The sequence below is a fragment of the Chelonoidis abingdonii genome, chromosome 19 (genome assembly GCF_003597395.2).
Source record: "Chelonoidis abingdonii isolate Lonesome George chromosome 19, CheloAbing_2.0, whole genome shotgun sequence".
Classification (NCBI taxonomy): Eukaryota; Metazoa; Chordata; order Testudines; family Testudinidae; genus Chelonoidis; species Chelonoidis abingdonii.
In genome coordinates, this window is record NC_133787.1 from 5877550 (window position 1) to 5888605 (window position 11056).

Genomic DNA, 11056 nt, shown 5'->3' on the forward strand with positions numbered 1-11056 from the left:
AAATTGACTGAGTCAGCAATGTGATGTAGCTGCAAAAAAGGCGGATCTCATTCTGGGGTGCACGTTTCAGACACAGGAGGTAACTGTCCCCATTCTACTCGGCACTGGTGAGGCCCCAGCTGGGGTACTGTGTGCCTGACTTTAGGGAAGATGTGTACAAATTGGAGAGAGTCCGGGGGGGCGGGGGCAACACAAATGATGAACTGTTCAGAAAACCTGACCTATGAAGAAAGGTTAAAAAAACTGGGCATGTTTAGTCTTGAAGGACTGAGGGGGGAGTTGTTAAGGGCTGCTATAAAGAGGATGGTCGCCAGTTCTCCATGTCCACTGAAGGTAGGGCAAGAAGTAATGGGCTTGATCTGCAGCAGGGGAGATTTTAGGTTAGCTGTTAGGAAAAACTTTCTAACTATAAGAGAAATTAAGCTCTGAAATAGGCTTCCAAGGGAGAGTGTGGGAGTTCTTAAGAAGAGGTTGGACAAATAGCTGTCTGTTCCTGCCTCTGCCCAGGGGGCTGGATTAGATGACCTCTTGAGGTCCCTTCCAGCCCTTCACTTCTGTGATTCTGTGTGTGGCTTCAGGACTATAGTTGGCTTGTTCTGTTTGGTAACAGTGCAGTCCAGTTGCACTTTAAAAAGCTGATGTCCTAACAGCTGATGACAGCATCTGTTGCAGGAGCAGATTACTAGTCAGGTGTATGTGGCCATACCTGTGATCAGAAGTGTTAAAATGCTGTTCCTGGGACAAGGGCAGGGTGGGGACAAGTTATGTGGTAGAACTGGTGCTATAGCCCTCGATTTTTTATTAGGAAAAGAAAATTGTTTAGCTACAAGCTGTTCCCTTAAAGATGTTTAGCTTGGGCAGAAGAGAGTTGGTTTACATAGCTGTGCCTTTCAGAGTCGGGTGTTTTTTTTTAAACTGGAGTAAGTGGTAGAAATAGTAGAACATCCTCTTGCAAGAGAACCTCCCTGGTTCTGCTTCTGGGGCGGCTTGTGCAGCTGATACAATGGCTGCCTTTCCAAAGTGGGTTATGGTGACACCATCCTACAGGGCGGAAGGGCTTATCCGCTACTGACTGTTTTCAGTTGACATTTTACTTTCAAACCAAAGAGCAAATGTGGCCAAAGCCTCTGTGGGGTAAAATGTGTTAAACTCTACCTGTGTTGCACTTCCTTTCTCCTCCGTTCTGACGTTTAGAGAGAGACGGCTGGGGTATCCATAGCCCCACCCTCTGGTTTCAAAAGATACTCCTTCATCTGCTCATGGTACCTAGCAGTCCTGGCCAGCTTTATCTCAGTCTTGATGAAATGTTATTCAACGATGAGTTTAGCCGCCCTGAGTGCGGGAAGCCAGGCACAATAGCTCAATAGCTGCAAGATGTTATTGGCTAGACGGGGGTCCATCTTGTGTGTGGCAGTTTCTCTAGCGTGAAGCCCTAGAAGATCAGAAGAACAGGAATGATAAGACGGAACTTTTGGAAACTACAAAGATGGGATGGTGCGGGGGAGGGGGGGTGCCTACATTGTACCTCTGCAGCCAAGCAACTGACTTGCAGTCAATGCATTCAGTTCTTCATAGCTGTATGTTTACCTCCAGCAAGGAGAGATTCCTTCTTATCCATCTCTCTGTCCTTCTCCCTTTTCCTGTTTCCCTTCCTTCAACGTAGCCACAGGATGCCTTGACATCTTTTTATTTTCTCCCTCCCCGTGTCTCTTGTGCACTCTTCAGCAGTCTTTGGGGATTATCCTTTTATAACCACCTCTGGGTTTCTTTGCACCTCTTATGTTGGCTTTGCTCTTTGTAAAGGATGGTAGATTTTTTCCCTTTTGCCATTTTGATTATTTTTCTACTATGGATTTCTTTGAAATAAATGCCTTTCGGAGACCAATGGTAGTTCTCATTTACTTCAAGACCTCTAATGGGATTTTAAAGGACCCTGATGGATAAGGTGCCCAGTTCCATTGAATTCCTGTGGGATTTAAGCAGCTAACTCAATTGCAGTCTACAGAGCCATTGTAGAGCCTGAGTGGCACAGCCAAAGCTAGGAAAGGATTTGCGCAGCCACATTTCTTGTTCATTTTTAGGGTCAGTTCCATCCTGGGCACGTCAATTCAGCCTTACGTGTGGGGGTGTTTGCAACAAAGTGTGGGGAAAGCGTGTCCCAATGCTCCTGTGTAGGAAACTGAGGTTGCGGCACCAAGAGGAGACTGGTCAGCATAGGTGTAAAACAGGCGCCCGCCTGAGGCTATGTCTACACTACGGGGGATCGATGCTCTGGTGATGGATGCACTGGGGGCTGATTTAGTGGGTCTAGTGAAGACCTGCTAAATCGACGGCAGAGCGGTATGCGGTTGACCCCCGTACTCCACCAGGGATGAGGGTAGTAAGGTAAGTCAATGGGAGAATGTCTCCCATCGACCCAGTGCGGCGTAGACACCACAGTAAATAGACTCTAAGCTATGTCGACTGCAGCTACATTATTCACATCACTGGAGTTGTGCAACTTAGGTCAGGTTACCGCGGTAGTGTAGACATAGCCTGATGAGTTGCAGTTTCTCCAGTAAATTATGTCCATTGACACTGTCAAGGCAAATCTTGATAGTAACTTAGTGCAGGGCCCTAAAGGGTTCACGGGGTAGGAATGGTGAGTTAGCAGTGTATCGTGATACACACGGACACTGTGCATATGGAATTTAAAAAACTTCAATCTCTCCTTAAATGGTTGTTCCTACTACTGCCTGTGGGGCTGTCACACTGTAGCTCTCAAGGTGGAAGGATATCCTGGCTTCACCATGAGGGGTACAACCTGTTTCGTGCCTGTGCCCTGAGTACAGCTGTCTGGTCCTGGTCCCATACTCAGTGATTGTTCAGGGGCGTGATGCAGAGTGAGGGGGTCCCTCTCAGAGCTGGGTGCTGATGTGTGCGCTCAGCGTTGGTTTGCCATGCAGCTTCTGGAGAAGTTGGTGCTGATGAAAGTGAGCACTAATGGGAAAACCTGGAGGATGGATGAGCCCAAAGCGGCCTGTGACAATGGGTTGGCAGTCTCCTGGCTCTCTGCTGAAATAACTTGCCTGGGTGATGTGTTTTAGGAGGAGAAGAGCACTTTTTTATTTCCTTCAGGCATTACAGTCAACCCAGGACTACAACTGGTAACTGGGTGTTAACTAATGAAGCAAAAACCTTAACCTTGAATGTTAACTATTCTTGATCAAGCTGTGACATGCTGAGTTAACTCTCAGGAAGATTTCTGTTCCTGTGTTTGCAGACATCCCATAGAAATGGACAGGCAAGTATGAATTTTGGGCTACCACTCCATCTTGGGTTCTGGCAACTTGAGTGTCTCTTGTGATTTGGGATCCACTTTGTTCCTCCGTGGCATGTTGCCTGCTGGCCATCTTAAAGATATCCAGGAGCTGAGCCTCCCGACATCCCTAGACCTCTGAGAGCAAATCCCTTTGCCAGAACCCCAAGGTGGAATTCTAACCCCTAACTCCAGGTGCTTGTCTCTAAAGTTTTATATGATCCATGGATCTGATTTCTTTTCAGGGGCAGTTCTTCGTTGCAGTGGAGCCGGGTCAGTAGCAGAGGGCTTGTTGGCCCACCCACAGTCTCTGATGGGGTGAGGATATAGGTGGATCCGCGTAACCTATGGTTGTGACTCCATGCCTGTGAATTAGCAGGGCTGTGTGAGATTGTACTCGTGAGCGATGAGGCTTCTGTGTGGCTTGCAGTGCCTTTAACACTGCTCTCCGTGTGTTTATAAGACTGTATCCCATACGTGTGTGTGTGTATAAATATATTGTATTAACCTGTCCAGCTCTCCTGTGTGATTGTCAAATGGTTTTGCTTTACTAATAAATTTATAGTTATTTATACCTTCTTGTGGGTGTGTAAGGTTTCTAGAGGGGGACATCACACATGACCCCTGTTACCTTAAGCGTTTACCCTTTTTTTGGTAAATCTATTCCTGGGGCTGCTCCTGTTTTTGAGCAGCTGTGGAGGGAAAAACAATAGCTTGTGCTGCTGATACAGAAGGTCACAAAATGGGAAAACGTTTAGGATTCAAGCTGCTAAAACTAAAACAAAAGAGGACAAAGTTGTGATGTGCTCCACTCCTGCTAGAAATGAGAGCACATTTCTCTTATCTGCTGGCTTTCCCTGGATGGAAGGTTATGGCCAAAGGCTTCCACTGCCACGAGCTTAGCAGCAACAGCTACAGGTGCTCTGTCTATCCCAGGGATCAGCAACCTTTCAGAAGTGGTGTTCCAAATTTTCATTTATTCACTCTAATTTAAGGTTTTGCATGCCAGTGATACAGAAAGAGACCTTCTAAAAATATAAGTTTATAATATAGAACTAAACTATTGTTGTATGTAAAGTAAATAAGCTTTCAAAATGTTTAAGAAGCTTCATTTACAATTAAATTAAAATGCAGAGCCCTCTGGACTGATGGCCAGGACCCGGGCAGTGCGATGCCACTGAAAATCAGCTTGCGTGCCGCCTTTGGTACCCGTGCCAAGGTTGCCTACCCCTGGTCTATCTAGTACAGTTAGCAATGGTTTAACTGGTGAAATGGATCGATTCCTGCTCCAAGGATCCCGAGTCCACGGAAGGCTCCCACAGCATCAAAAGGAGCTCTGCTTCTCACTCAACACTCGTCTATTCATGGCATTGTAATAACTCTGTGCTTTGGAAGTGAATTGGGCAGAAACCAGGCACAGAAATTCTCAAGTGCATGAAGTTATTCTCCCCTCCACCCACTCCGTCATGCGGGTTTTGTTATTTTGACCAGATAATGGAGAAATGCAAAGAGGAAAATAGTTAGGCCTGTTTGTGGCCTCACTTCCTCCCTACTCCCCTTGAGATCTAAAACTGAGAGAGACCATCCAGTCCACCAGCACACGATTAATGTCTGGGGGGGTTGAGTTGGCAGAGCTACGTAACTCTGAAAATGTGAGACTCTGATCAGGAATGAGGGATCTCTTGACATCAAATGTAGTCTGTTTTCCTCCTCATTTTTAGGTGTCTCCCTTGTGATCCTATCCTGCAGCAGTAGCACCTTCAAAACATTTCTCCCTTCTAAATAGTCCTGCTTATAAATATACAGCCATTGTCCCCCATAGATCTCAAAGTGCTATGACAAAAGAGGGGTAAGTAGTATCTACATTTTACAGGTGGTGGGGAAGGAGGCACACAGAGGGGAAAACGGCTTGCCTAAGATCACCCAGGGGCAAAGCTGGGAACAGAACCCAGGTCTGCGTTAAGAAGCACTTGTATCAGTGAATGAAATTCTTTGCTCACTAGAAACAGCCCATAACACTGTACTATGTGGACAGCATGTTACATTTTCCTGGTTTTGAGAGGCAGGGAAAATCTTCCAATTCTGTATCCTAGAAGTTGGAGCTTTTGCATGCTTAGATCCTTTATTGTCAAGAGAGATTTCTAATTGTAAACGTGACAGTTGCCTGAGACTGTGACCCCCTAACCTGGGCAGGGCAGCATCGTATACATGGCTGGGAATGCTTTGAATTGAGGCCTAGAGCAGCGTTTCTCAAATGTGGCCACCATTGGCTTTTCTTGTGGCCACAGCCTCCTGGGCGGTGATTGTGGGGCGGTAGGAGGGCAAAGCAGCAGCTCCTCCCCCAGGGTCGCCAGCAGGGGTTGGTCCCTGCCTCCTTCTGGAACCACAAACACTGTAGGAGCAGGCAACCAGTGAGAGTTCTCCACTTTCCTGGGGGCGGTGGGGCTTGGGCTTTGGGCTTCAGCCCTGGAGTGGTGGGCGGCAGGCTCTGTCCCCCAGTTGCAGGGCTTCAGGCTCCAGCCCTGGGCCCATCCCCCTCCCCCATTGCCCCTGGCTCCCGCTGCCTCTTCCAGCCCCATCCATGCAGCAGGATTCCAATCTCCAGCCCTGGACACACCCCATCCCTCACTGCCACCTCTACCTCTCCATCCAGTCCTCCCTCACCCCATGCCCTCCTGCATCCATATCCATCTCCCCAGCCAGGGTTTAAATTTGGCCTCCAGCTTGCGGGGGATGAGTAAGTTTGCTGTGAAAAGTGATATTAACAAACATCACTTTTCACAATAGCAGACTTACTAGCTAGCAAGTCTTCAAAAAATCAACCAAAAGAAGCAAAACACGCAAAGCACCTCATTTGTGTTTCTATTTTGTTTAGGTCCCGTAAAGACTAGGAACAACTGCATGTTATTTTTACTGAATCTACAAAAAACCCTACGTAAATGAATTACAGTGATATGGACGTGTATATGTGCATACTTATTTGTTTTCCCTAAAGTTAATTATTTTAGGAAAAATTGTTAATTGCCACCAGCAAGAGTTGGTGGCCGCACTCTGGGGCCACCAAAAATTTTGTTGCGAGAACCCCTGGCCTAGATCGTTCAGGAAGGTAGTGCTGGCAATTCAGCGAGGTGGCTATCTTCCCTTCTGGGTCAGTACTGAATGAGTGGTTCTGTGCTGCTGGGGTTCCTGGCTCTTGGAGGAGAGAGAGAAGCAAGATTCTGACCACATGCCATTAAAAAGTCTGTGTCACGTTTTTCAAGCCTTGTGTTCAATTATTGAGGTAAGTGGGGGCTGCCCTTCACCACTGCCTGGCTTCCTTATTCTTTGTAAGGTTACTTCCAAGCCAGACATGGGGCGGGGAAGTTAAATTGTGTTCTTAGGATTTTGAATTATAGAACGGTTTGAACTTTGTTCTAGAGCATCAGATAATAGTCTGTCTCTTTGGGGCAGATTCACCACCCCCCAAAACACTAGCAGCTTTGCACAGTGTCTTTTGACTTGGAATTCATTAAATAGCAATAAAACCAAGAAATGTGCATAAATCAGAGGGCTAAGAGCTAGTTAAATCCTAACTGGACTAATAAGTAGAGCTGGCCAAACAGTGGGAAAATGACAACTGCCCAAAATGTTGAAGTGGTTCCTGTTTCACAGGGTTCAAAGTTGGAGCCCCCTTCCCCCCTTCTTTAAATTTTGCAATAGCTTTTGAAACTGCAATAGCCATTTGTCGTTTACCAAAAACTGTGTTTTGTTGCTGCAAACTGGCATTTGGTCAATGAGGAGTTTCAGGAATTTAGAAAACATCTTTGAGAAATGAATAAGGATGTCATGGAAAGATGTTTAGAAAAGAGAGAATATCCCCGATGTGACAATTTCTCACCTAACCGGGTTTTTGAAAAAAGTGAATTGGAGGAAAACAATTATCTGTTCTCCACACATCAAAAAAAAAAAAGAAAAGAAAAAAAAAAAGACCACCCTTAATACTCAATGGTGCTACTCTGGAATTCTCCTGCCAGCTGTGTGCCTGTGATGGATTTATGCATTGTTCAGTGCTGCTTTGAGTTGTTTAAGGGCTAGTGCTATTCCCATTCCACAAATCCAGAGACACAGAGTTCTGTCTTGGTTCTGACACATGCTATAGCTGAGTGACCTGGCCACTCACCTCGTGGCCTCACTTTCCTCATCTTAAATGTTTGCAGGGTGTGGGTAGCGTGTCCGAGACTCATTGATGTTTTGTATATTGTTCACACGTTCGCTCTCATGTTGTCCCTCTGTAAGGTAGGCACTCCTAATCTTTTCACTGGCTCTATCGGCATAGAAACCTCTCCTTTAAGTCATTCTCAGTTCAACTTTAACCAGCATGTCACACAGGTGGGAATGTGAGTAGCCCACAGAGGCTATTTAATCTATAGGCATATCTGACCTCCTATCTGTGATGCAGGCTTTTCGGTAGCAATCAGAAGTAGTACTGGGGGGGGGGGGGGGGGGGGGGCTACCCATACGAGTGGTTGAAATCCACTCAACTGAAAGGCTTCATGCTGCTTTGAAAGTACTGAAGGGCTGTTTGTTTTATTTCTCGGCTTGTGTCTTTTGTTTCCACCTTTCTGTGCGATCCCTTTAATTGGGCCTGCGTCACAGATCATGGAGGCTTCCCTCTGTTTCAGGACTGGAGTTGGTGTTTACTGACAGGAGCTGGTAATGTTCTGTGCTGTTACTCCTAGCCCATTGCAAAGTGAAATATGGTATTTGATTCAGCTTCCTAATTGTCTTAGAAACGGATATGTCCTGCTATTTGTAAATTGCCTTTTGATCGTCCCCCCTAACCTGCTTCATCCACCTTCCATGGATAGACTGGGAAGAACTCTGCTTCTCCCTCTTATCCTCCCTCTAAAGCCCTGCTCTCCAGTAACATAACCTGTCTACTCTGAACTGACCCTAGCACAAGACTACTGTGCTCGCCAAAACACACTGCGGCTTGGGCAGCATGAGCTGAAACTTCTTTTGGAGTCAAAGCTGGTGGTAGTCAGTATATTAGTGCCCCATAAAGATCTCTGGGATATAGGGTCCTTGTAGGCAATGAACATGGCCTATACAGCAATGTGAATGGGCTGAACACCACAAAGTTCTGATGTAGGTTTTAACTGCACACTAGAACTGGTGAACGCTGATTTCTGTACCAAAAGCCCCTTCTAACCCTGCTTGGAGGGGCCTGCCACACAGAAATACATGTTTGCCTCTTAACACCATTTTTCCATTTTGTTAAATACCCCTGGCAATGCCTTGTTCAGTGAGGTTGTCCTGGGATGCGAGATGGCAGGTAACGGAAGCCTCTCTGCCACTCTTGGGTCTCATCAATGAACAAGAAAGTACTACGAGATCTTCCAAGCAACTAGACAGCTGGAGTGTCTGCCTGCTCTTTCTGGGCCTGACTGTGGCATCCAGTCTCTCGCTGAGACGCCCCTACCTCTGCAGGTAAATCCTACTGCTCCACGCACAGGTGACAGAATTGAGCTCTGTATAAACATGTGATGTGCTTTCCACTTGAAAGACCCAGGGGCAGAGCAGGGATAACCTTCATTTGACAGACTCTTTTCATCCTTCCTCAAAACTAATAATTGCACAGGCTTAATGTACATTGAATGGCTTTTTAGTTGTCCCAAAAAAACATTTGTAGCTTTCAGGTAAGATTTTGGCACTTGTCCTTGTGTTTGAGGGTAGGCAGAACATGAACGGTCCAGAGCATAACTACACTGCAGGCACCAACTTGCCTCATAGCTGTTACTTGTCTTGTGACTGAGCAACTAGCTGCATCGTTTTCATAGTTTCCTACAGCCCTGCGAGCATTGCTGCTGCAGGCCCTGGCTGGAGGGCTGTGGTTGCTGGGTTAGGACTGCATCACTATAGTACAATTGCTCTATTAAAAGCTAATACAGCGTCCTGCTGGTGTGGTTTCTTTAATGATCCTTTCCCCATGCCTGTCCTTGGCTGTAGATGCTTCATCCTATTTCACACACATTGTTACAAGAACCGCGAGGTTCCAGCTGAGCCTGGGGCTAGGGGCTGTGCATGCAGGGTAGGAAACACTCCCTGTCCTGAGGAGTTTTCAGTCTAATGGACAAGACGAAGGGAGGGGAAGCAGGAGCATGGAGGGGTGAAGTGACTTGACCAGGTCCTTGGCGGAGCTGGGAGAAGAAGCCTGGTCTTTCGATTCCCAGGCCAGTGCTCCCCTCCCCTGGACTGTGCCACCAGCCCAAAAACCTGTACAACGCCCAGTGAGCTGCATGGCCCTGGTTTTTAATCAATGTTCAGGCCCCGAATACTGGACCAGAAGGAATAAACCACATTCAATCTAAACCCATTTCATAGAGGTGCCAGTTTAGTTCCTGGGAGTATAGGACGCTGCACACCACTAGGCTCCCATCTGCTGCTATTGGTCTTTCTTAGTGAGCCATTTAGCTTCTGATGCCTTATCCTCCACCTTAATACAGGCTTTTTCTGGTGTAGGTTTTTAAGAATAAATCTACTCCTGGCGTTACCTCCCTGTGGCTGGGTCCACTCTTCTCCAAGCCAAACTATAGACTAAGATACTTTGCCTCAGAGCCTTTAGAATTTTTTTCGGTTAGGCCCCTTCTACTATGAGGTGATTCTGAAATGTGCTGGCTTAGTTAGGATGTCTCACCCTCGCCACTCAAACAGCTGCAACTCTGGTCAAAGTAGCTCCGGTGGCAGGGGCTGAAGTTCCGGTGTTCAGTCGCTGCTGATGCCCTTGGTCGCTGTACGGTGGCGGCTGCCCTTTGTTGCAATTTCAAACAAAGCACAGCTGCCAGACGACCGGCTCCAGGTTTTCTGCTGCCCCAAGCGACCTAAAAAAAAGCCGCAGTAGCGCAATCGCGCCACTCCACTCTTTGGAGGCAATGCAACGGCAGGTCCTTCGCTCCAAGAGGGACTGAGGGACCGGCCGCTGAATTGCCGCTGAAGACCCGGACGTGCCTATAGCGGCCGGGAGGCTGCCCCTTGGTATTAGCCGCCCAAGCACCTGCTTCTTTAGCTGGTGCCTGGAGCTAGCCCTGCTGCCAGAATACATTAGCCAACAGCAAATCAGATGCTGCAGTGTTGCAGGAATCTATTTTTGCCCCATGGTTTGGAATCAAACATACAGTGGCTGTTTCTTGCTGGCATAATGCAGCTTCGTGCCTTCCCTTAGCACCTGTCTCCGGGTAGCATTATAGGCCAGGAATGTCACTTAAGCAAGGGGTCAGTGTAAAGCTTAATGCAATGGCCATTTTCTCTCCAGCTGATAACAGGGCCATGCATTTCTGGCCTGGGCACCAGCAGACTGTGTCTGCTCACCGGGGTCCCATTCCAGTGCTGCTTCTCCTGGCTCTCCAGTAACTTGCTTTGTTACCCCAGTTTGTCTGACTGCCTAGGGTATGTGTCTCGCTCCCATCACGAGCATCTGAGCACTGCACAACTCATGTCTTTATCCCCAGGACAGTCCCGAGGGGAAGGGCAGTGTGACTATCCATCCCTAGTTCACAGGTGGGAAGGGAGGCACAGAGAGACTGACTCACCCAAATTTAAAGAGCTCCACGGGTCCAGTCTAGGCCTGTGCCCATTTTAAAGGCACCTTCCAACTGTTACTCAATCTGCTCTGCCTGTCCTGCGCTAGGAGTGAAGCTAGCAAGCAGGCACAGAGAGCTGGGCGGGGAAGTTCTGGCACTCTGGACAGACAGGGTATTCGCTGGAAGGGAGAGCGTCCTG